The following is a 27,228-nucleotide window of genomic DNA, read 5'->3' as shown; positions in this document are numbered from 1 at the left end:
GCTATTTTAATTCACGTCTTCTAGGGCTCATGACTGCGTTATACGCAAGGCTAGGAAATACTTAATAAAAGCACCATCTCTTCCAGCAGCAGGCAAGGGAGAGGCCAGGAAAATGCTGGAGTAAATAGAATGACCAAGAGGCCAATTACATACTTTTTATGAAACTTGTAGTTCCTGACAGTAGCAATTACCTGGAAATCCTATAAAATAGGATTACAGTCAGGATCTTGTTTGGGCTATGACACTAATTTACTATATACAGGAATGCCAGTAGCAAACCATACTTTCAGAATTAGAATAACTATTATGTTCTAAAATGACAATACGTTACAGAGATGAGGTAGTTTTCTCCAAAAGAACTGAGGAAAGTAGAAATAAAGAGGTTCATAATCCCAGATTAAACCTGCCCTGCAGGGCAAAGAACAGATATGCAAGACCTGCAGTGTCAGAGAACTAGTGTCCAAACACAGATGTGACTGTGAATCTACAAATAACACTATATAAGTAAAGCGAAAGTTGATCTGCATGTACATTTACAGAATCACAGGTAAAATTTATACTTTGTTAGAACCTACAGTTCCACTGCACGTCAGTACACAGCCACAGCAGAGGCATAACAGAGCAGCTTTGTTCAAGGTAATCCAGCAAGTCACTACAGACATATGAGTACACTCCTGGCCCCTGAGTCCATGACCAGCACCCTTTGTGGACCACACCACCACCTGGCAATTCTCTGCAGAACTGGCTTTGTACAGATGTTCCCATGGCTGGAATGCTTGCTTTTCCTCCTCTTTTGTTCTGCCCTCTAGAGCTTTGCATGGCATCTTGATATTGTGTGTCAAATTTTTGTCTCTTGTTTTTTATTCATTCCAGATTGCACTGAGACACAGGACCTAAAAGCAATCAGGAAAATCTCAGTTCTTAGATTTTAATAGGAAAACTTCAAAAAACTTTACATCTTAAGTCAGCCTGTGATAAAGGAATGGAGCATTTGGCTGCCCCTCTGCAGTACAATGTTTAGGATGGGAATTTAAGAAACTCTCCACATTTATGTATAATATTTATGCAATAGAGACAATTATTCTAGACATATATTGCAAAGACAGCATTTAACTACCCCTCCAAAATCACCAGTCTGGCTCTAAATTCTGTGGTACAATCCTGTTTGCAAAGAATTAGTTCCATTTATAGAGGGGTGAGCAGCCTAAAAAGAAATACTCTGTTTTCAGGAGGCACACCACACTAGTGCTAAAGGGCTCTGCAGTGCATCTCACTTTCTACAGCAAAGCCACCCTTTCATACAAAGAATCTCTTTGCAAAGAGAAATCAGCAGATATCTGAAGGCTGACATTTGTTAATATAGTTGTGTTTGGAAAGAGTTCTAATGACTGACGGAGCAAACATCTTTAATACTGCTATCAAACTCCATATGCTATTTAGTATGTCAAAGCATGTGAGTCTTGTCAGAAAAGCACCAACTTGGCTTCGCCTCTGCTAATAGCATTTTTAGGGTAAAATAATGAACACTATAGCTCCAACCTATATAAGTCAATATAAGTTGATAGAAAGAGACTTTTTATCTGATTTGTTTCTTTTTCTGTTATTTGTTATAAATTGCCACTAACAATGGTGGCACCTATGTTTAAGAGAATGGAATGCCAGAACTTGTGCTCTCAGTAAGGAGAAAGTACTGGCAGCAATGACATTCATCTGTAATAGCTTGACATTGCTAGTGACACTCTCACAGCATTTCCATATATGATAAAGGTGTTGTGCTGAATAATTACCCTCATTTCACACAGACTATATCAATCATTCAAAGCTAATTTCCAGGATGCTTCTGGTATGTCTTACACGTAATATGGGGAAGAGTGCTGCAGGTTGCTTTTTTCCCCATTCAATTTCTTGTCATGCCCACAACATTAGCCAGATGCCAGCACATGGAGAGCCAGAGGGAACCTGTGGCCTTGATTCCCTTAGCAGCCATCAGCAAAGCTGGTCTAGGGTAATTTGCAGGGTACTGGGCTGCTTTAAAGATGCAGGGACTCAAGGACCTGGGTGGAATTCTCTATCACTCTGCATGCTTACAGCAAAATCTTGTTGAAAGACAGACATGCAAGGTTCCAGTACTTCATACTCATGCCACTTCTGTTCACTATGTAAGCACCATTTTGTTGCAAATAGGGCAACAACTGGGTGCAAGAAAATGCAACAGTAATATGCATCACAAACAGGATCTTTCTGAAGAGATGGCACAGATACAGCCAAGGAACGTACTTGCTACTTATCAAAATAGTGGCAAAAAAATCAAAATTATTATGCATCTCTCAATCACTTTTCCCTTCTTCCCCTCGGTCATTGAATAGCATGTAACTGTTAGGATATTGCTTTACACTTAAGGAATTTAAACTCAGGAAACTCTCACAAAGTCAGCTCATTTCAATATCTCCAGCAATGCTGATGCAACAAGATCATTGCTAACATGTGTGGGAAAGGGTCACAATCACCCTCTTAGCTAATGCCTCCAGAACCAATTGTAGAAGTAACACTTACAATCCACTCAGCCATGCATATCTGTGCAAAGAGCTATAGAATATTCTTCCTTTTATAATTTTGTCATATAAAATATATCTTTCTAGACTACAGCATGCCAACTTCTATATTGGTTAATTGTTATTACTGTTTAGGTACTTGATCAGGTCATTATAGAAACAGAAAGTATACATGGAAACTGCAAAAACAGAAAGGCATCCCTGACTTGATGAGCTTAGCACTACAGCTCATTATCATCTTTCAAAACTTCACAATACAAATGATTTTCTTCATGAAAAACATTCATGACTGTACAGCTGCCTAGGCAGTTATTTAAAAAAACAGCAGACTGAAAAAGAAGAGGCTCATGAAAATCAAAAGGGGAAGCATTAAAAGTTTTTAATTACTCCAGGTAGGATTCTTCACTTGGGTAGTCACAACCTGACTTCCATTTTTGTGCCTGGACTACTTTGTAAATTCATCGCTATTCATCCCAGTGTTTAAGGACCTTATAAACATCACCCTCATTCATGGTATAGGAACAAGAAGCCTCTCCTCACACTTTCATACAGCACTAGAGAATTTTGAAGGACCCTGATAGTTTATTTCTTTGGCAGGTTTTAACTTCTTCAGTGTAAAATCTTACATGGAGGTGGCCTCAATGCAGAGCCCGGGATCATTCAGGTCAACACTATATGCATAAATTGACCACCTTGTGGGGAGAGCAGAACTGAGGACTAACTTTAACCATTTTCTTTTTCATTTCTAGCAGTAGTTCTTTTATCAGCTATACCATCATCCAAATGGTCAGTATCTGCAGAACAGCAAAATGATAGTAAAGTGGATCAGGCGCCAAGAAAATCTGAATCCAGGAAAAGCTCAGGTAATAGGAAGAAAAAATTGTTTCTTCAGGAAGAAGAAAGAAAGAATTTAAAAGCCAGGCTGTTCTTAGTATATAATCCATCATACCCACATGAAAGAGACCTTGGCTGTGCCATTTACTCTATCTCATGCTGAGGGCTGATCCTATGGGCACAAAGGTGCTGTACAGTTTCCTACAGTTTCCACAGTAACCTTGCCAGGACCAGCCCGTGAGAGGGATCACATGGTAGTTCATCATCCCTAGCAGGAGACGTTCCATACGCCAATTTCATTTTAAGCACAGGAGAAAACACCAAAACAATAGAATGAAAAATATTTTAAAAATCCTAAAAAAAAATACATTGAGCACAAAATGACTGCACTAACTACACTGTGCTTTTGAATCATACTAAGCATTGGCAATGTGCCTCCTACAGTGAGGCAGTTTGCCAGGAAGTTGCCATGGGCAGTTAATAATTGCCCACACACAATGGGCAACAGAGATTAAAACCAAATATTTGAAGGTTTGCTTTAAAAATATTTTTTACCATATTTAAAAAATAAAGTAGTATTTTATTCTTTCATATTGAAATCATTAAGCCAATTTCATCAACATTAAAACATTCCTCATTTCCACAAGCTAGCACTATAAGTGCTTTCCTTCCCGGGTGTCCTGCCATAGCACACGTGTACATGTATGCCAGGCTGCTAAGTCTGGGGAATTCCTCTAAGTCACTCAAGTCCTGTGCCAGATGCTTGTAAAGATTAACCTTGCAAGGACTTAAACAGATTGGGGGTTTCTACAAAGTGCTGTCAGATCCAGTACTTAGACTGGATGGTAACTGATATTGCTGGATAGAGTTAAAGAAAAGCCTCTCACATATTCATATTTGACCATTTCAGCACCGTCATTTCCTGTTTCTTGCTGGAGCCAAGAGGTTAAGGGATGTGACAATTTTTATAATGTAATGATACAGAAAGGCTCCTTTTCTTAAGGAAAGCAGGCAGAGATTATGTTTTCCTAGTATTACATGAATGATCTGGTTGTAGTGAAAGGCCCAATTTGTTCTCTGCTATCAGTAATTGCTAAAGTCATAGAAAATATGAGACAAAGAGATTTGGGAAATTTTGTTTTAATACTATGGCCAGAAAGTCTTCTGCCTAACACTACATTTTCCCTCTGGATTGAGTAACCTTTGCAAGTTTTCCACAAACTGATTCTGCTGAATAGAAATTGATTAATGAGCTCAGACACAGAAACTGTCACTTGAAAATAGCCATTGAGATTCTGGTCAGCAATCAGTAGCCTCAGGGTCAAGGAAGACCATGGACCGAGGTAGCTGAAAAGAGAGCAGCCTTCATTTGTCTTCTCACTAACTTCATTTTAGCCCTGTCTGCTGGCATTGGTGCAGCCAGGAGTCTGCCACCAGTTTTTTTGATAAACCCCACATTCTGCGGGCCTCTTAACTAAGCTATGGAAATTCCTTCAAGGCTATAATTTAGTAGGCTTGAATCCCCACTGCCTCAAGATTTGTAAAGTTATTTACAGCTGTGCAAGACAATAGAAATTTGGAATCAAACACTGCCTATCCTCCTAGAAGCACGCTAAACTTCTACTTCTTACTGCTGACAGCTAATGTAATTAGTCATATTTAAGCACTTCATAAATATATAAGAATCCAAAGAGCTTTCCGTGGACACTGTTCAACCTTTCTCTCCAGAAAGTTTTCTATTTCATTTCTAGCAGAGTCAGGAAAGAAGGGAAAAGCTGTTGTGATGGCAGACTTGCTAGCACATGTAGGTAAGTAACACACAGAAAGGTTGGAGAGACAACAGTGAAACTAACTGAAATCTTCTCTTTATTCAGTCAGGTTCACAATTTTCAGTTATTGCTGGGGGAAGGGAGGGGAAGGGAGGAGGTATTAGCACAGTTAACTCCAGTAACGAGGCTACTTTCCTACTAGATTAAGACTATTATTCCAAAGTTTGGAAGGCCAGTAGCCACCCATGAGATAGCAACAGGCGTCTTATCTCAATTGAGAGTCTCCTTGCCATGAGAGTTTGAATTATCAATCCCTGAAGTCTGCTACAGCAAAACTGACATTCTCACTTGAATGGGACATTAAAGAGGAAGAAATTACAACCTTAAACCCTTTCCTTTGCCCTATTTACCATGAATTTGCTTATTTACGCAAAAATAAATTCAACAAAGATTAAAATACATGTATTCAATTTCCACTCAGATTAAAATACATGTATTCAATTTCCACTCAGATTGTGCCAATGATTTTCATGAAGCGTAATGTCTTCTTGCCCTTTAGTTGATATTGGAAATTTATAGATTTGGGGGAGACTATTGGCCAGTAATTGTCATATATCATTTCCTTTATTCATCCAATTATTTTGTATTTCAATGTTATTACTTTGCTTTTTAATTTTTATGCCATTTTTATGCTTTTAATTTCTTGATTTATAAATTAAAAGATACATTTTTATAAATAAATTGACCAGTCTAGCTATGGACAAGATTATTATGTACACATATTATACAGAAAATTTATGTTCCATTATAGTTGCACCTATTTTAAATTCACTTTAATTGAAAGATATTGACATTCATTAGAATTCTAAAAGCAGTTTAGTCTAAAAGCAGTGGTAGTTCTAGTAGTAACTATAGCTATTGAAAATGATGAGGTCGTATCACATCAGCACCACATTTTACAACATATGGATTTCTAGGAAGACAAATTCAGGAATTATTAATGAAATGCTTCATATTTTAGCAACTCTTTTTTAAATTGTGTTTTTCTGGTAGTTACTCGGTTACTAAGTAGAGGTACTTTATCTGTCAGGGTTAGTCTACTACTTTTTTTCTGAGAGATCCTAATATATTGCTTCAGTTTCAATTTTTTTTCCTATCTTTTAAAACAATATCTATCTTGATTATATAACAGCTCTGCAGTTTTAAACATTAAAAATATCATGTTTATGTATTTTTACTCAGACTTTCCATTCTAAGTCTACACTTCCTTCAAGATTTCCTTCTTTGCATCACAAGTTTCTTGTGCAGATGCAGTCTCCAGGGGATTTTTTTAAACAGAAGTAATTCAACTTGAAAATTATTTTACAGATATGAATGTTGTTAGATTCCTGAGTTGTATTTTCACTCATTGAACTAGGGGGATGAGATCTTATATTTAAATGCAAAGTTAGAGGCTTCCTGGCATTCACATATCTGTGATGTTAGCTACAGCCAGACATTTAACCTCAGGTTTCCCTTTCCCACTTGTAAGATGGGTATTAGAAATATTTTTAGGGATACTGTGATGAAAATTTGTGCTTGTGTGTGGAGTATGGCACAGAGATCCCGTACCAAGATTGGTGATGTTAGTCCCAATCCTGAAAGCCTGACATCCATGTGCAGCACAGTACCTGAGCTATTAATTTCTACTTCTCAGCAGTAATAAATTAATTCACTAAAAGCTGCATATATACACAGCCATCCTGGAGGTAATGGGAGGCAAACTCTGTGTCGCATTTCACCTGGATTCTATGTTCCCATGACACCTTAAAAAAGACCTATATTTCTAAATCTGCTCTGTGTTTTTGAAAAAGTTACCCTTAATATTCCACATCACTTCATTTGCAGTTCTGATCTGAACGGCATGGCAAATCACGTTGACTTTAAAATACAATATGTCAAAAATCTCATGTGGAATTAACTGTATTCAAAAGATGTTATTATATTTTTGTGTCTTTTTCTAATTGTCCACAAAAATAAAAGCAGCTAATTAATTAAAATTATTTTTTATGTAAAAAGTACTTAAGATGCTAAATTAATAAGTATTAATAAAGTATATGCACAGGTATGCAGAATCCATTCAAATGCACACCCCAGACTTTTTTCCCAATGGTACCAGCCAATAACAAGATGCCAAATTAACAATAACTGAGATTAAATAAATTATAACAGCATCTTTCATCTGAGAGAAGCAGCACAGACAGACACAGAGGTTGTGCAGCCTAAGAAGAGTATTTCTAGTTACAATGATAGCCAGACAAAAAGCATACAGGCCTGAGTAGCTTCTTAGGGATTATTTTCATTGGAATTCATAAGGTCCCTGGGTACTTGTACAATCAGTAACACTTCACAGAGCCTTCAGTTCTAACAAATAATTAGCTAAAATTGAACCAGAGATTTCTTACATGCATGTCATAGGTTTGATATGAATAATGAGGGAAAAGGTTAACAGCAGGTCATAGACAGTTCCCTATCTTCCAGCCTATTTATTCAGTGAAATGAGAAATTGATCACATTATTTCGTATAGAAGAACCTGATTCATTACAATCAGCTCTGAATTGGCAGTTTTTGCTTTAGGCAATTTCAGAACATTACTTATACTTAAACAGTTACTGGTAAGGTCATTTTACAACTTGTAATCACCTCTCTGACCCCTTCATGACCATATTATCAAAAATTGAAGCATACACGAAAACTGATAAAAGAATACATACGAACAGAAAACTAATAGTTAAACAAGAGGAGCTGAACAAACAGAACCACACTACTGAAGTATGAATGACCACGTTCAGGTATACTAGAAAATATCAGTAACGCATAATACCGGGCACATCAAAACGCATATCAAGTCATCTCTAATTTGGCAAGATGACTAGTAGAGGAAGAATTGTTCTGATATTGCTTGCAGTGTTGAATACTGGAGAGAAAGGGAAAGCAAAGGGAATTTGGACAACTATAGATAAGGATCTGGAGGAGTTGGAGGTGAGGATACCTGGGCTGGGGGAACAGAAAAGGCTAGTTCTTTCCAACACAAGTAGCAATGGTCATTACTCTGTTTTCTACTAGCCCCAAACTACCTTAGCAGCAAGAACCAAGGTCTTTTTACTCTACAGAAGGTTCATAACTTTCTGGATTTACTCACATCACTGGACAAGCTATCTGCCCTCTCAATCACTCCACATCTTGGAGAAAACTGTTACCAACAGTTCCTCTTGCTACATGAGTATGGCTCCAAGTTGGAGCCTCTTGTCCAGACAGAAGGAGGGACTACAACCCCCACAGCACCAGAATCAACCCCCTCCCAACTACAGAGATGTACTGTGTGACACTGGGCTGAACCCAGCCATGTTTGAGAACCCGTCATCAAATGGACGCTGTTGGGCTCCAGATTAGATGGCAGGTATTCACTGAAAGTACAAGTTCCTCTTTCAAATAAAAGCAACAGATTTAATTATTTTTTCAAAACTAAGCCCATAATTCAGGTTATGTGCCCCATTATGTTGTATAAATAGAATAGTAGGAAAATTGTAATAAGTGGGCTTTGATGTTTGAGAATGGAGTGGGGGGGAAGAGTACGGAGCTTTGGTTGATTTATGACAAAAAGGTGTAAATTACTAGAGAATTAACCACTTAACATATGACATTCATTAAAACTGCTATTGGAGAGCTACAAGTACAAAACAAAGAAACATTACTTAAACATTTTGGTTGGAATAACCTTTTTTCAATTATGCCTCTTAGCTGCAGTGTCAAAAAAGGCATTTTCACCACTTCAAAGCATAAGAAAATTGTAGCTTTAAAAAAATTCTCATTGATAACTGAACAAGGATGTGTTCCAGGATAAACTACAATACAAAATATAATCTATGAACTATTTTTTAAGCACCTGTGTTGCATATATTTGGGATGCTAATGTTCAGATCTACACAAAGGATTTAAGTATTTAAAATGAGATTAAGAGGACTTCTATAGACTTCTACATCCACAAGAGCAATCCTCCAAACTCCTGCCTGACCCCACAGATGCCTAAAGACTATAATTGCTTACATGTTACTTAAGAAATTTTACTAAGCACTTAACGGTCTGTTTTATGCTTGCCAAAAACTGCCTTCTTCCCAGCAAAGGGAAGCAGCTTGAGATTATCTAGTAGTTAAAACTGACAAGATCCTCAAAGAGGTAGCCATCTTATGTTCCCTAAGAAGCCAGTGTTCCTGAAGCATACCAGTCCAGTAGATGTCATCAGAGTATGTCCAGTGGATACCTATAGGAAAAAGGTCCACAGAAATCACAGCGGTCAAGTGCTCTTAATCAACAAAGTGATCAAAGGAGAGGGAGACATCTCAATTTTTATTGAATAGGTTAAAGAACACTTGCTCAAAGGCTTATTTAACCTAACAGAGTCCAAAAGAGTTTCTCTTGTCTTCTAGGACAATTCCCTAAACATCTATTCACTGGCTGTGAAGACCTAAGAGAGTCTGAACCAGTGGGCAGGAAGAAGTTCACAGAGAGAGAGAGGATACTGATGAACAGGATTCTCCAGCCCAGTAATTCAACAACTCAGTGTGGTCACCATTGCAGAGACAGTTTTGAGGCACTTGATTCTCTCAGTTCTCATGGCTGTGAATTTCACTTGCAGAGTGAGGCACCTAAATTTCAAACACGGTGGTATTCAGCAGTTCCACTGGAGTTTTGCCCCAAGTCATTTAAGCCCATTGAATAAAATAAAGCTTATGTCCATGTCTCGCTCCTGTATGCATGGCAGAGCGATCTGTAGCTCACTATTAAACTGGAAGCAAAAGCATAACTAAATGGTCTTGCAACAGTTTCTACTTTGCTTTAATGTCATACATGATGATTTGTTGATTCCTCCATCAGTTTAAGGGACAGGAACAGCAAATCTAAAATTGAACAGCGTGTAATGTGTGTACTCAACTGCAACTTTGTTATCTGCTTTAAGTAAGAGTATTGCTTATCCATGAAAAAGCTATTGACAGCAAAGCTGTAGAAATACATTAGTTCTAAAATAGCCCTAAAAAATCCTGTTAAGAGTGGTTTAAAACATGACTGTGCATATCGTGTCATGAGTCAATCACTGATAGTTGTGCAGGTGGGTTTTTTGATATGACCACTGGAAACTGGACTGAGACCTGCAAGTTCCCTATCTTCAGTATGCTTCACTTACTGAGATTTGTTCAGTATTCATAAGGGAATGAGAATGATTCTCACCCGTGCGGTGGAGAAGGAAATGGGAAATACCTACTTGAAAATAGAGAGCTAAGAATCTCCATGGAAATATTTCTATTTCATTGGTAAACACTGCTTCTGAAATATTTTTGTGATTGGGAGTGCATTTTATCTGTCTTCCATAGCATATGAGTAGCCTTTCTGTTCAATTTACCTGAAATCAAGCATGTGAGTAAAAGGTTAACAGCAGCAAAAGTGCAGCAAAAATTCCTATCAGCTACATATTTCATGTACTTTCCATTTTCTTTCAGTCTCTCTAAAATTGTCATGATTCTATGACTTCATTTAAAACAAAGATTTGGAAAGTTTCCTCCTCATTTAAGTCTTGTCATATTGCTAGGCTGCTGCTTAGGTTCCTTCACACAAGACAAAACCTTCTTTTGTATGAGCATGCACCAGCTTTGGCTCTGGCCAAAGCTTTTCTTGCAACAGGCCTTCCATCTCTTCACAGATGGGGTGTGGTAGTCTAGCTGCCATAGACACATGAGAACAAAACAGATCCCTCTTTTATCCTCACCCCTCTTCCAGAGCTTCAATTTTGTCAGCACTCTGGATTTACACTCTCTATCTGCTAGGACAGACAGTATCTGAAGCAAGGAGACATTATGCAATGATTCTAAAAGCCAGTCACTTTTTACTCTGGCTAGCACAAAAAGTATGTGGATCTAAGCAAAATAACACATACATAAAAGCCCCCTCCCAGCCTCAGAGCCTCATAACCTGTCCTGGTTCTGTGCCATCAGCTGCAACAGAAGGCTAGATAAGAAAGAGGGAAGACTTCCCTGCTACAAAAATGTGCTAACTCTGTTCCTTTCCCTTTTCTAATTTACTGCATGCATCTTTTAAGAGTCCTTTCAATCCTGCTCCTACTCAGAAGTTTTGAGTAGCACTTAGTAGTAACACCTGAGTAGTACTTAGACTGAGTAGTTTTGATTCAGCAAAGCATTAACACCTGAGCTCTTTGCTTTTCTATTAGAGGTTTTCTGCTTTGTAAAGCCAAGTTTCCCACTGTGAAGTTGAAGAAAACTTTTTTTTTTCCCTGGGATGTGACCACCCCATTGCTCTGAGGTGCTCCTCTATGAGTAGGAGCTATCAAAAATCAGCAACAATATTTTGTACTTGGTCTCAGAACAGCTCTGAAAAGCATCTTTGACACACAGCAAATTCACCACTGTGACAATCTCCTCATCTCTGTGAATTATGGGTTCTCAACCAGAATGCACAAATTGTACATAGACTGAACCTCCAGATTGTCACAGATACACATAAGTAGCAGTTAACTTTATCTTTTGCAAAGACACTTATCTGATACAAATTATGGTATGTTGCCTCACAGTTGTATTGTAGCATTCAGAATTATTTTAGATTTTATTATTTCAGATCTTTTATTATTATAGTTTACATGACACTCAAGAAGCACCTTGCAGGAAAAATGAAGGATAATCCCTGTCACAGGGAGCTTATTATCCTTGCCCTTATATCTTTAAGTTGTAGTGTGGCTAGAAATATTTCACCTGCGTGCATTTTTGTCTTGCAAGATCGGGATTCAGTCCTGTGAAAGCTTAAATAATGAATATCTTTGCAAATGTGTTCAAGCTTAGTAACTTCCAAGGAGACAACATGAAGACCATGAATTAGCCAAGTGAAAAAGATGAGCATTTTTCCCTTTTGGATTCACCTTCTCTGATTAATAGCTCTCTTGGGCCTTAAAGTGAATGAACTTTTTGAACCAAATAGGAATTTCAACAATATAATAAAAACAAGTTGACAGCTATAGTATAATTTTGCTGTTTAAACACAGGACTAAAATCTGTATGCATTTTCAACAAAATGTATCTTTACAAAAGCTACAAAGTCTTGTTGCATCAGATGTTCCACATTTTATTTATCTCCAGGATGGACTCATGACCAGGGAGATAAAGTGATGAAAGAACACTGAACAATAAACCTAACGTTAGCTGATGTTATATAAACCTATTTTATGGAAGTATTTTAAAGGACTTTTTTGCCTGTTCCAGTGGAGAATGAAAACACATTTTGAAGCTCTGAAGATAGCACAAAATGAAACTGTGTTTTTTTCAGGCCAGCTGTAGACATAGCCATCCCATGATAAGTTGCACATCCAACTACAAACATCAGAGACCTAAAAAATAGGATGCTATTTCTGCAGCAACAGTAGCATATCCTTTCTTCATCCAAAGGTTCCTAAACCCCTATAATAAATTGAAGATATTTCATTTTAGAGAGTAGTAGATTCCATAATGAGTTAAGCCTCTTTACAGTTTATTTTCATAAAGCACATCTTTCTAAATATACAGAGGCTATAAAACATGCAGGTTGCAGCAATAATATGTTTAGTAGCCTTGCTTGATAAAGTGGAAATGTTTGCATGTTTCAAATTACGAGCAATTTAAAGTAGGAAGTAAGCAAACTAGCTCTTGTGTTATGAAGCTTGACATTGTTAAGCCTTAAGAGAACACATACTTCAAAGTCATACAGACTGAAATATGCCCTGTACACTTGGCAAGAGGAGCAATGCCATAATGATGCATTACACAACAACAATCACCACAAACCTCCATTTCAGTGTAATGTTACCTAGCTGTAAACTTTAAAAATATCCTACTGATATTATTTTTAAAATTAATTTATTACTCATTTTTGTATGAAAAGATCAGTGCACAGGAAAATCACAAGAATGCTTACCTTTGGATATAAAGTAAGAAAAAAGGTCATTGTAAATCATGAGTAAAATAAATAAATAAACAAACTGAACTGAGAGACTAAAAAATATCATTTGATAATCTATCTTTTTAAAAAAAATCAAGGTAAATTACTGCTATTTTTCCCTGCACCAACATAAATGTGGATACTCTTTTTTTTCCAAAATTGAAATGAATTCTGCAAGCATTTATACCTATGTGTTTTCTGCCCATGAAAGCAGAATTAAAGTAAATGGTATTATGTACAAACCTAAACGTAATTATGCCACTTCTTTGCAGAATTGTAGTTATAATTCAATTAATTAAATTATTGTATATGAAATACAACAAGATGTTAAGAATTGACTAAAAATACAAGCAGAAATTTAAAAAATTTTGAACCAGAGCTGCCTTTGATTTGCCTGTCAAACGAGCCTGGAATACAATGACAATTCAAATCTACTGCTACTTTATTTCAGAATACAACTGATTCACAGATGGACATGCATGGATTTATTCTCAAAGAACGCAGCAGTATGAAATGTGCACAAATCCACAACTAATTAGAGCAGTTATGTGTGTAAATGTCCAGAAAGAGAAATAAGTCATTCATCAGTTCTGCTAACAAATTCATAGCAAATAAGGTATCTCTGAACAACAGTATAGCTGTGTATCTAATGTTTTTCTGAAAATAAGTAACTTTCATTCAGTATCATTGCTTATTTTGTGTCCATGTCAATATTAAAATGCAAAATTAGCTTTTTAATACAATAATTCTAAAATATTTACTTTAAAAGTAGTTTTAATTTGTACATTTAAATATTGCAATGCCATATATGCAAAACTATTTACCTTATCACATATTCACCTTAATCTCTTGAACTTCATTCTGCCTCATTTTGACTATGAGTTGCATTTAAAGAACCATCTTGTTTTATCTTTATTCCTTTAGTATTCATCTGGATTAAACTCACTGCCTGATCTGTTAAACATCTTTATCACACAACACATTGAATATCATATGTAAAATACTCTTGCAGCCTTATAAAAATAAATATTCTTGACAAAGTGACACCACAGATTTGAAAATTACTATTCTTATCCATCCTGTTGGCACCAAACTATAGTAAAAAAAAACAGTTCCTCAACCACCTCAGAAAGGAAAACATCCTTCAAGCCCCTTTATTCTTGGTATAGACAGTATGCATGCAAGCGCAAAGGTGCTCCCTATGGAAATGTTGCTAATAAGCAGGAAGAGTTGACATCTTGTATTGTGCATATCTATTTCTGAGAGATCATTAGGTAATACAAGGATGACACTGTATGCTAACTGAATGAGATTTTCCAAATTGACTAATTTAACTTTAATGGCAAATCCTAAATCATGGAGCTGCTTTTGAAAATCCCTGTGCGTATGACTGAACACAACAAATGCCAGAACATTTAAAGGCTCTGACTTGTAATCACTGCTGCTTATGTAATCCAAATTGAGATGCTGCTTGAAAGACTGCTGGAACAGACATATTCCCACAGTGAGAAATTAATGTACATTAAAAACATCTGAAGTTTTTGTATCACATTGTGCCGCTCTCAGGTCCTTTAACAAAGGGCTCATGCTGTCAAACAGAAGCATGGAGATACCCTTCCAAGCTTCAAAGATTTTTGCTTAGCAGCTGTGTAGGCATCACCATGCACAGCGCTAAGTGAGCTAACCTACTCTGCTGAGAAGCAGGTGAGACCTGCCTCTTTGCTGCTCTGTGCTGTTACACAAGATAAGACTTTCTTACTGATGAGTAAAAGTTTATGGCAGCCTTCACAAATGAAGTATTATTACATGAGGTTAAAACAGGAAGAAACAAAGACTTGTCAAGTGAGTTCACCCAAAGAGCTGGTAGGAGCCTTTTTCTTTTTTTTTTTTTCTTTCTTTCTTTCTTTTTTTTTTTTTTTAATAACGCTATAGGACTCTTCTGTGCAAAATTAGATTTTACTGGACATTATCTCTTCAAGCATCTATTGTACATATACACAGTTTACCTTTTTTCTAAAAACCAGAAACATTAGTCAATTCAGCAAGTAGAGTGTGTGTGGATTTCTGTGGGCTCATCACAAAAGGAATTGACTAGTCTGATCCAGACCATATGCAGGTGATGATATGTCCATCCTGCTGATTCTGATTTAATAAGCAGCTTCAACTGGCTATAAAATAAAAAACTGCATCTTTATGGGTTTGGCTTTTCTTTTCTTTTTTTCTTTTTTTGTAAGTCATGCACTTTCAGAATCAGAATGCTTTGTCAGACAATGCTTTCAGTTGATGCTTTTGGAGACTTGAATGCACGTAGCTCCTGACAATGATTATATGCACGTGTCCCATATAATTCCGAGAGCACACCCACTATGAAAGATTAGTACAGTTGTGCTTATGATGTATTTAGGTCGTCTGTTACTGAATATTTCTACTGTCAGTACAACAAAAGTGTGATGATCACAGTTAAAGCTTAACAAAGAAAATGCTGTCAGGCAATTAGTAAGCTGAAGTCAGCAGAACTGAAGTGAAATATATCATGTTTGGAATAGCACATTGGTTTGCTTGTGATAAATGTTGAAACAGGTCCTCATATACAGAACATATCCTAGTCTTAGAAAAATAGTTTAGCATCTACAAGAAAAAGCCACACAACTTAAACTGGTTATTAGATTCCTTACTTTTCTTTCCAAAACAGTCTCAGTCACTGGGCCTTCAAGAAGGTGAGTATTCATTAATTACAGCACAATTGCCTTTTGTATGAAAAAGGTAACAGCAGACCTTAGGAAAGACTGTATTATAAAGACATACCTCTGTTTAAGAAAAAGGAGAGCCTATGAAATGAATCATCTCAAAGAGTGTAAAGGTTTGGGGAAAAATAAAAATGAATCTTATTCTCAAAGGACTCTTATATAAAAAAACCCCAATAATTTGGCAAAGCCTTGTAGAGTCTAGTAATACCAGGCTGCCAGCTCCTTTGGAAGAAATAGAAAGAAATACAGTAAAATCAAAACCAGCAGAGGTCTTTCCAAAGCTGCTAAACCTTCCCAATTGACAACTACAAAAGCTATAAACAGTGTGTTTTTAGAAAGGGAATGACAGCTAAATTCAGGTATGGCCTGAGCAAACAATTTCATCACAAGTCAGTCAATGCTGGCTGACTTACACTAGGTTTCAGCTTTTCCACAGTGCTTTGCAGGCCCATTTTTGAATTGACAGACTTCAAGCTTCCACAGCCTAGTGATCATAGCTATGAGTAAAAAGAATCTTGCCATATAATGCCATAGGTATATAGGCCAGATCATTTCTGACCATCAGTAAAGTATTTACAAAACCCAGTGAGATACGGTTTAGGAACAGGATGCAAGAAGCTAAAGCAAACATAAGACAGGCCAAGAAGAGAGGGAAAGAAATAAAAAAAAGAAAAATCCCTGTTGTACTCTATAAGTATTTAAATTATCAAAAATGTTCTCAATATCAAAAAATCTAATATAATCTGAATAATTCCTAGGAAATAAGCAAACCTGTGATCAGAAACAAAACGACATAGGTTCCACCATGTAAATCGCAAAGGAATTAGGGTCCTTGTAGTAACAAGGAAATGCAATGCAAGCAACCGAGTGGTATAATTCGCTGTAAAGAGCTGGCTTTGCTCATTGTTGTAACTGCAGCAGCAACAACAACAACAAAAAAATGTCTGTTAGCCTTACTTTGGATGTTGGTAGCGATGAAAGCATAGTAACACTGACCTAAGGGTGGCTGCATAAAGCCACTGAATCTCTGGACCCACCTGCAGTAGCCATTAATGAGTGCTACATCTTTCCTGCTAGCTAACAGTAATCGAGCTTCTTAGACTGTGGTTGGACACATGCTGCACTGATACCTCTTTTTGCTAGGTAGACATCTTTGTAATATTATACAAAACAAATTCATTTTCTTCTCAATACCTAGAACAGGAAAGAACAGGAGTATCATTTGAAATAAAGGAAATTTCAGTGGACCACGCTTACTGGGAACTGCAAAAGGAAACAAGTGTTGAAACATGAAAATAGAATATAGCTTGAAAATTCTGAGACAGGCTGCACAAATTTTATTTGTTTTAAAATTGGCTGTTTGACCTTAAAGAACAAGCAAACAAAAAGAACCACGTGGATGAAGTAGGAGGGGCTGCACATACATTTAAGGCCTGATCTTAGTTAACATTCTAAAGATAGCATTACAGGGACCTATTCCCCAGAAGGTTCAGGACAGAATACAGGAAAGATCATGGACACAGTCCAGATAAAAAGTAACAGTCAGCACCCAGAGGTGGACAGCTGGCAGCTGGAGAGCTGGTGAGACACCAACTGTTACTACCAAGAAGTTTATGGCAGAGAAACAGACAAAGGGGACCTGAGGATAAATGAGTTAGTTGTGGATCTGAGCCTGGTTATCTTTAGCGTTTAGGCTGGCGAGTGCTGATTCTGGTCCTTTATGTCAAGACCTTTCAAGCAGGATGTTGTGGACTGTATTATTTACATCTTTTTTTTCTAGCATATCCATTAGACATTGTAGCTTGAGGAACCTACTAAGGGCATAAGAATATCAAATGTCCATACTGGTTTAGACCAAAGGACTATGTAGCCCAGTGACTGTCTCCAGTGGTGACAAGAAGCAGGTTTCTAACAAAGAACGCAGCAAATACAAATGGTATGTCACACAAAGAACTCAATAATCTAATACCTCCAAGCTGTTGATATATTTACTTGGCAACATATAGATCCTCCAGCATGATCTATCACAATAACTTTTCTTCTGAGATAGAAGAGGGATTTAAGAAAATAGAGAAGGATTAAATAAACATAATACATAAAAGCTAACATAATTTGTGGAAAAATAATATTAAATATATATTCAGGAAATGGGAGGGACAAAAGAATTAGTAATCTAAAGGAGTAACTTAATGAGCCTTCACAGAAGAATGGGAGATTTAATTCTACCGCAATTTCAAGTAGTGAATAGATAACATGTGGCACTGAGAACTGAGGTCCCCCCTTATTGCTAAGGCTATGCCCTGAACTAAATTCTGATTGTGTGACTCTTGAAAGCTGGAATACTAATGTGTAATCCAAAACAAGGGGAATTCAGCAAAGAAAAGGTTTTGGCAGGATTGTTAAAAGCATCAATACCAAATGCTTGGCAAGTTAACAGCCAAGGAAGGTACAATTGTTTTCATTTATATGAAGGGTAACAACAAACAAAAAAGAAATAAAAATTTCTTGGTGAATCAAACTTTCTCTCAATACTATTTTTCATTACAAGACTTAGGGGGGCTACTGGGAAGAATGGGAAAAGGAAATGCTACCTTGGCCTTAAGGCCTCTCCTCTTTGTTTAGGAGAACTTCCTTCTAGCAGTCCATATGGACAGATACCTTCCCACAGGCTTGCAGTGAGCAATCACTGAAGGTGACCAATGAGAAGCACTAAGTAAACTACACCCTATAAACTGTAAATCACACAACCATTCTTTAAATGCTACAATAAGTTGGCAAGTATTCTCTGATAGTCTTTTGGTATTGTTTAGTGGTGTTTATGCCTCTAATAGAATCCGTAAGTTAAAAAACCCTGGCACTTGGCATATGCTACAGATCATTCAACAACGACAAACCAATGCACAGCTGTATGTATCTGACCCAAAGCTTTTTCAGACTGTATTTTCAGGACAGGCAGCCAGCAGCCAGATGGGGAAGTCCACTATTGTTACTCCACAGAAAGGGAAGTAGTAGTCTTCTGGCAGTTCTCCATTGCAAAAATCTTATATGCTCAATAATCGCCTCTTATTGAGACACTCACTTACTATCAGACACTGACTGTGTCTGTGACATACTGTCTTATTATCAGATTACTAACTTCCCACATCTTTGTGTCTGACTAGCAGGTACTATGCAGGCAGGTAGAATCAAACTGCTTAGGTTTTTATGGTCCCATTTAACTTTACAGAAAGTCTTTTAGAACGTATCTAATGACAGATGAACTAGAATGAAAGGTGGTCTATGAACAGTTGATGCTGAATTATAATTCACCATTTATCTCATGAACTGCCCCTTCACTACGATTGCCAACAGTCTCTCAAAAATTTCTGATTTTTTTCCCCCTGAAGCTGACTGTTCTTTGTGCTAAAAGATTTGTGTTTCTGCAAGATACAGTGAGTATGCTGTGGACTGACGAAGATATTAATTGAGGAGAATCTGATTCACAAAAAATATTGTTTTCATTTTGTTCTAAAAGTTATTAGAGCCATGGCAAACATTCACAATTCACCTGCATTTCTTAAGGACAGGGAGGGCCTGCGAAGTTCTGCACCTCTCTAATTCCACATTTCCACTTAGCTCTAATGGAAAATTTTTCTCTTTAAGGAAAAGAAATATCTCAGGTATCTAGATAGTCCTCTGCTGCCTTTGGCTGTAGTAAAGCCATAGCCTTGAACTGGCGCTCTACTCCACTGGACTCCACTGGCTATTCCATGAAGAGGTATGGGCATCTTAAAATGACATCAATCACGCTTTGGAGTGACAAATCCCATTCTATCTCCTATCAGAGGAGAGACAACCATAGACCTGTGAAAATGAGATTAAAGCAATTTCACACTCAACCTATTCCACCAGGTAGAAAATGCGTAACATCATTGTTTGAGGGTGTTTCTCAGATAGAACTCAGAAGACACTTACGACGTTCCAGCAGGAGAGACCTCACTTAGCTTTTAGCATATAGCCTATACATTTCTTGGTCCCTGATCCAGGCTACACTTTTTTAATCTCTTTCCTCCCCACTCCCCAGTCATCAAGGTCTCTTTTACATTGTCCTCTCCTACGCACAGCTGCATAAGCTCTCTCCCCTTCTATCTGCTTACACAGAGCAATACATTTCTGTTTAATACATTTTAACTGCTTTTAATGCTATTTAGCAGTGGAAAAGAAGGGGAGGAAAAAAAATCAACCAGTTCTCAGATCTGTAACAAATATAAGAACTGTGAAGAGCATATCTCAGGAATTTGGGGGGAAGCAGAGATATGATAGGACTGAGAGTACAGTCACCTGAACAGTTGCCCTCTTCAATTCATTGTGCTTGTGCTCATTTTCTTCACGATGGCTCTGTTTCAGCTTTTAATTATGTTCTGTGGGAGATGAAGATGGACCAGGCTGTTAGTTTCTTTGACAGTCTGAATTGTTTTCTCAGGACACCAGCCAACACTGACAATATGCTATTTTTCAGGATGAATTATTTTGATAGACAGGACTACAATGACATTAGGAAAACAGCAGCAACAGCATTTATAACGATAGCATTTTCCTCTCTGATTTGCATGATGGCCCTGAAGAACTTGCATTCACTGGTGAGAATGACACTAGGGTAAAAGGCATGCATAACCATCAGCCTAGGTTGCTTTTCCTTTGTTGTTGTTGTGACCTTCTATTTTACCTGATTTTGAATTAACAGGAACTTACTGCACTGAAACCAAAACAGCATAACAGGTGTACTGGAGTTGTGTTAGTTTGAAGATCCTGAAGTTTTCTTTATACTATTTAAAATTGTTTCCAGAGAGATTTTATAACATTTTGCCACCACAAATATCAAGACCACCCCTTACCCTATGGAGAGGATTTGGCCATAGGCATAGGCAAACAGGGCCATTGCTAAAGGAGCAAATTGATAAGAGACAATAAAGGAACAACAATGCAATGGCCCAGTTTGCCTGTGCTCAAGGTCTGCAAAACCAGGCTTGCAACTGTTACTGCTAAGGGAAAGGTCAGGATCTGTCAGGAGGCTACAGGTGGGTAGTACAGGTGGCTTTGGGAGTCTTTTTCAGCAGCAGCTGTCAAACCTGCTGCCACCAGACTCCCCCAGCTAGTTGTGTCAGATATGCCCCTTTCTTCACTTTCTCCCTATTCCTTTGCAGGAATGGCTCAATCTCTTATCTTCAGGGAGAGCAAATTGCAAATTTGTTTTTACTACTTCCAGTAGGTTCTCCCTATTGTCCCAGGGATTACAGGGCAGGCAGAATTACATCTTTAGTCTTTATCTGAGCATTGCATGCCTTTGAAACCAATATTAGCAGCAGAAGTGGAAAATAGATGTTAAGACTTAGCTTCACTATCACGTACAAATATGCAGGCCTTCCACCACAGTATCTGAAAATCTCAGAGGGATTTCTGAGTTTCTGCACTGATAATGCCCTGCACACTATGAGTGGGGAACCTGAGGTATTTAACATCCACAACAGACAGAAAACCAACCACTGAGCTTCCACTCCATTATTACTAACCACTATTATTATGTACTCACCCATCCAGTAAGCTATTCTCTTATCAGGTTTATGCTGACTTAACCACACTGTCTTCAACTGAGATACTGATCTATACCAGCATAAGAGAAGAATCAGACCTAATAAATATCTACATGACGAGAATAAAGACCAACTAGTGTTTGCACTGAAGTTGCTTGCACTAAAATTAATTTTTTGCTCAGTAAAACTAGACAATAGACATATATGTCAGTAGAAAACCTGGGATTTTGTCTTTCTCTTCCTGTTTACTTTAAGGATATACGATTTTTCAGTCAATGCTACTTGTTAAAGCTGTCATTAAATGTAAATGGATTATGTCTAATTCTCCCAGACAACATATGCAGCTCAACAGCCCTACAGTACGAAAGCATCCTTCCTGAGTCTACAGATTTCTGCACAGCAAGGGGTCTTGAATGATTCCTAAGCATTTATACATATCATCTCACATCACAGCCTTCGCTATTACGAAGAGACAGTGGTACCTTCCACACACAGGTCATAGGCCACTGTTATTGACATATGCCTTTAATCCTTTGGACACTTCAAAAGATGAAGATTAGCAGAAATCCTCAGAACTCACACCCAGGAGATAGCTATTTGTCAAAAAGTTGATATTATTGATGCTTGTGAAAGAAGAAGAAGAGTGTGTAATTTATCTAATAAAAGTCAGGTCTTGTTTGCCTAGACTCCAGAGTTTTGACAGTTCCCTTGCTGAATTATTTGAGGCTGAGTTTCATATAATAAATGCAAATGTTTGATCAGCTATGCATCTTTTTAGGAGCAACTGGTATTATTGCATGGATTTTCTTTCTTAGTTTTCTCCAGAGTTTTCCTTCTAAAAGCCTTTGTTTCCTTCCGAATTCATTATAAATGACATAATTATATGTCTTTTTCTTCCTTGATTGAGAGCATTTCTTACAGATGATGATTTACCAGTTGGAAATTACAAAGAGCATGAATAGATACAAATATTATACTGCAGAATTTACTTTAAAATACAGAAATATAGTTTAGCTGAACTGTCCATAAATTATAAATAGGCAGGTCACATTCTTTCCTCTAACCTTCATATGTTACACTGGATACAAATTCTATATTCTCCTCAAAGTATTAGAAGGAAACTATTAGAATTAGAAGGTTTCCTATGGAATGCAGAAAGGGTTTAAGTTGGGATGAACACAAATGGAAATGAAATGCAACTAGAAAGAAACCACACAAGAAAATGGACTTTTATGAGGGGTCTTTCAGGCAATCCCCATGTTTCAGTAAGGCATATTGTGCTCCAACTGAGGTTTAACTGAGGTACAGAGTTTGACCAAAGCTTCCCACTAATTTTTACTAGACTTTGGCCCAAGCTTACAAACAGGATGTATTTACAGCTCCTTCATTCTTCTAATCTCAGTTTCTGAAGGTGGAAAGGTAATACAATGTTTGTAAGTCTAAAAAATTTGTATGAAGCTAGCAGTGTTTTTATAGCATCATCCGTTATCATAGGATTTGTTTATGAAAAAATGTAGTTCTGTGTCCTTGCATGTGGTTCCCTACAGCTTGTAAAGAAGAGCCAGGACTAACTTTTTATCTGTCATGCATAAATGCCATAGTATTTGTTTCTATTCTTATGTAACCACCAGAATGCATGTTTTCTGCTTCAGAAATACATTAAATGTAAAAATCTAAAATATTCTTTTTGACAATGGTGTTATTAATTAATGAAACAAAAGCCTGGAGACACTTTTACACATATGACTGCATGTTTCTTTTTGTGTGTTAGTTACTGCTGGGACATATACGTGCTAGGTAACAGCACACCAGGCGTTGTTTTAAAGCCTGTTACAAAAAGTGTGGCCTGAAGCCCAGTGAAATCAATCTAAAAATGCAATGACTTCAGTAGAGCCCTGTGTGTGCGCATTTGCAACAGATGACTGTTCAACAACTGGTTCTAAGTATTTAAACCAGGCTCATTCGCTCATTTAAAATGGGGGCCAGAGTATCCATTAATGGAGTTAGGAGAGGAGGAGAGAGGGCCAGGGAGTATTAAAGATCAAAGAGCTGCAATTAGGCATGTTAATAAGGAATAGTCTCATAAGGCTTCCACTTCTGTAAAAAGCTTTTGGTTTATTTTATAAACAGAACTTTATATAATGCAGAGTCCTCTAATCATTAATCCAAATTATTTTCAGACTCCAGTATTAGCCAGAGAATGTTGGCTGTTGACATGTTAAGCATACTTTGAGTGAAATCAAAATCAAAACTCATGTTGACTTTAGTCAGGGCAGGGCTAGGATAGTGCTCAGGACTTCTTATTATCCTATTCATAAAATTTAATACCAAGACCCATTTCTTTCATCTGAAAGCTATGACTTCTTCGGAGGATCTCCTTCTACAATTCACCTGCTAATTGGACCCGGCATGCAAGAACTCCAGAGCTGAACTGGCAAAACAAACAAACAAACAAACAAACAACCCCCCCCAACAAGCTAGAGAGTTCCTTTTCTGTCACTGTTTTCAGCCTTCAACTGAAAAAAAAACTCAACTGCTTCTGATCCAAAAATTTGCCATGTCGAGATTTAATCCTGGAAGTCATGCACATGAACAAAGTTTACTCACATAGATTGCTTTGCTGTTTATCTAAACAGGTATTGCCAAAGTCCCAATCACTTCTAACTCATCCATTCCTTTGATCATACATTGCCAACCCTTTTCTTTTTCCAGCACTGGCATTTGTCTGATCATACAGTTCAACTGACAGAAAACAAACCCTCAAGAAGCAACAAATATCTTTCAATTTGATACTATTTTCAAAGGTTCATCAAGTGCTAGATGAGTCAGAGAAGCACTCACTGTGCAAAAACATATTGCTCCATATATATAAATAAATGGAGAAAAAAGGTCTGATGAAAAGAATGCAAGAGCAAAAAGTAAGGTCCTACAGCCTATCATCAAACCTATTCCAAGTTACCCCAAAGAATTTGATGCAACACCTTCACATTCAGCTGAACCGATCTGTCTGCTACTTCTGAGAAGAGGTCTTTCTTCTCTCCTGTCTGACAACACTTCTCCCCTCCCCTCTCTGTCACTCATCTGACTTCTCTGCGAGGCAGTTCAACTCATGAGGTGTCAGGAAACTACCACCTTCTTTAGGTGGGGAGTTGCTTTTTTGACGGGTATCTCAACTAGCAGGAACACGTGGCAGGAATACAGGCAAAGGGATAGAGCAGGACTGCCTTTCTTCTGTACTGGTGTATTTGTAGACCTGCTGATCTGGCCTAGCGTAACTTATCCCTGGGCAGAGAAGGATTTCTTTATGCCAAGAAACTATAACAGAAGTCCACTGTAAGGAGGCCAAACAGTTATCGATAATATTGTCCAGGTGGCCTAACCAACTGAGTCACTATGATAGAGCAGAGGATTTCCAAACATGCCAAGGATGATGCTGTGTCCACATTTTTGATGGCAACTAAAATATTGTTTCCTGATAGAAGTAATAGACTCCTGGCAAACAACATGTACCAAAAGGTGTAAGTGCAGCTACAAATGGTAGAACCACATCAACATCTGAACAGGCCAGCTACAACAAAGGCCTGAGTAGGGAGTATAACAACAACTGAAGCATAGTGTTTATTGCTAGAGACAGTTAAAAAAAAAGAAAAAAGAAAATCAGAAAAATTGTTCTTGGGGCATTTGGCAAACAGTGTCTATTCTAAACAGGAAATCTTTAACTTTCACATACTTATTGTCTGTTAGCCTGTGCTTAATATGCTATTACTCACATTAGAATGGGAAAATAAAAGTATGCTTTCTACAGGAGTAAGAAAAGTAACGATCTCTGCATTTGAGAGAAAGAACTAATTTTTGTTGCTGACCAGTATTATCATATTATTTTCTTACATTCTTTTACAAGTCTTCATTCTGAGTCATACATCCAGACTAGAAACTCTTTGGGATCTTTCTGTATTTAAACAGCACATCATCAAGGGTCTGCTGATGCCTTTGACTTCTACATATTATAGCAATACTAAGAGCCACTTGGTCCTGGGATATAAGAAATTCCTAATGACTCCTGAAGATCACACAAAATTCAATCTACATTTTTATCTTATGTTTTGGGCAAGTTACTTTTTTATTTAAAAAAATGTATTTTTTTCAAAATATACAAGTATATACTAGCAACATTTTATTTTTAAATTAAACTTTGCAGGATATTTTTATTAAAGTCACTTAAACCACAATCATTTTACTTTACTGTAATGTGTTTTGAAAAATCACTCTTTTTGAAAAATATTTTAAAATTCAAAATAATTTAAAATAATGAGCAAAACAGTCTATAAAATCTGGATAGTCTGTTTTGAACCTGAAAAATTGAAACTTTGAAAATTCAAAATGTTTAACAAAATCATTTTCATGTTTTTCAACCAGCTCTAGTTACACATTTATTATAGTAGAGCAGCTTTTATAAAGCAGCTGTGTTTTCAGCCAAGGGGTGACAGCATTTCTTTGTGGGGATAATGTGTGTAAATGATCCCTTCATTATATAGGGTCTGATCTTGTATTCTTTGTGCATCCCAAGTTCACACTGAAACTAACTATGTGTTAACAATAGTATTGTAGCCAAATTCTAATTGGGTAATTGTGTCATTATGCCTACCTAAATTTCCCATTTCACTTGGATATAGTATTTTAACTTCTGCTACTGAGCCAAAGTCTTCAGTGGGAGTTTTGCCATAGGATTTTGCATGATTTTTTTGTGGTGTGCTGAGATTTTAAGCACCTTGGTACATTTCCCTGCTGAGGCAAGTACACTTCAGCAGCAGAAAACCTTTCTCCTTTACATGTTGCAGTATCTGGCAACTGTTCAAAAACAAACTAACATTATCCAAGACAGAATAGGAAATAAAGAATCATATCTACTCAAATGGAAATGCAAGGTGCCATTTGGGTGGTGGACTAATAGCACGTAACCTGGAATTTAAGAGGGATACTTGATCGACATAACTACTCTCATAGAGATTACAAAAGGTTCTCTACCACCAGAAACTGGTCAATGGACATTTAGTGTGGACAACAGAGAAGCATGAACTTCAGTGTACAGTTTTATAAAAGGCAAAGGAATCGCTGCAAATATATCAAAAAATTCCCCAAAATATGATTTTCCTAACTTCGAGTGCAATCTTAAAACCTGTAAGTGAAATATAAAACATTCAGACATCACAGGAGCTTGCATACTCTCCTTTGATTTTGAAGATATTTTGCAATTAAAACATAAAGTTATTTCAAATTAATAAGCAGGAAAGTGAAGATCTTGTGAAGTAAGACAGATACAAATGAAAATTTTAAAGACCAGAATTTCCATAGTTCTTAGTGAAGAGTCAGTCAAACATATGGCAAAAAAACAAAACACCCAAATTATTGCTTGCAGAATCAATAATACGAAACATATCTCCATCACGCTCTAATTTAATTGAAACTACATTTCTTTAATCCCTGCCAGGAAAAAAGAAAAAGTATGGCTACAGAATCCATGCGCCTACTTTTTATCTGCATGACCTGCTTAAAGAGCTAAGCCAAGTTTCATTAAAAATTATTGGTCTCATAACATTTTTTTTTTGCCTTAAAGAATCCCATATGGCACCAATATCAAGATAAAATTGCGGCAGCCCAAAGCTTTTCCCCCTCTGTTCCACAAATAATACTTCATTAAAAATATATACATATACTGTAAAGTGACATTATAACAAAGTCAAA

The sequence above is a fragment of the Dromaius novaehollandiae genome, chromosome 13, assembly GCF_036370855.1.
Source record: "Dromaius novaehollandiae isolate bDroNov1 chromosome 13, bDroNov1.hap1, whole genome shotgun sequence".
In the NCBI taxonomy this organism is placed as follows: domain Eukaryota; kingdom Metazoa; phylum Chordata; class Aves; order Casuariiformes; family Dromaiidae; genus Dromaius; species Dromaius novaehollandiae.
The sequence above is the reverse complement of the archived record's forward strand: the minus strand, read 5'-3'. Positions refer to the sequence as shown.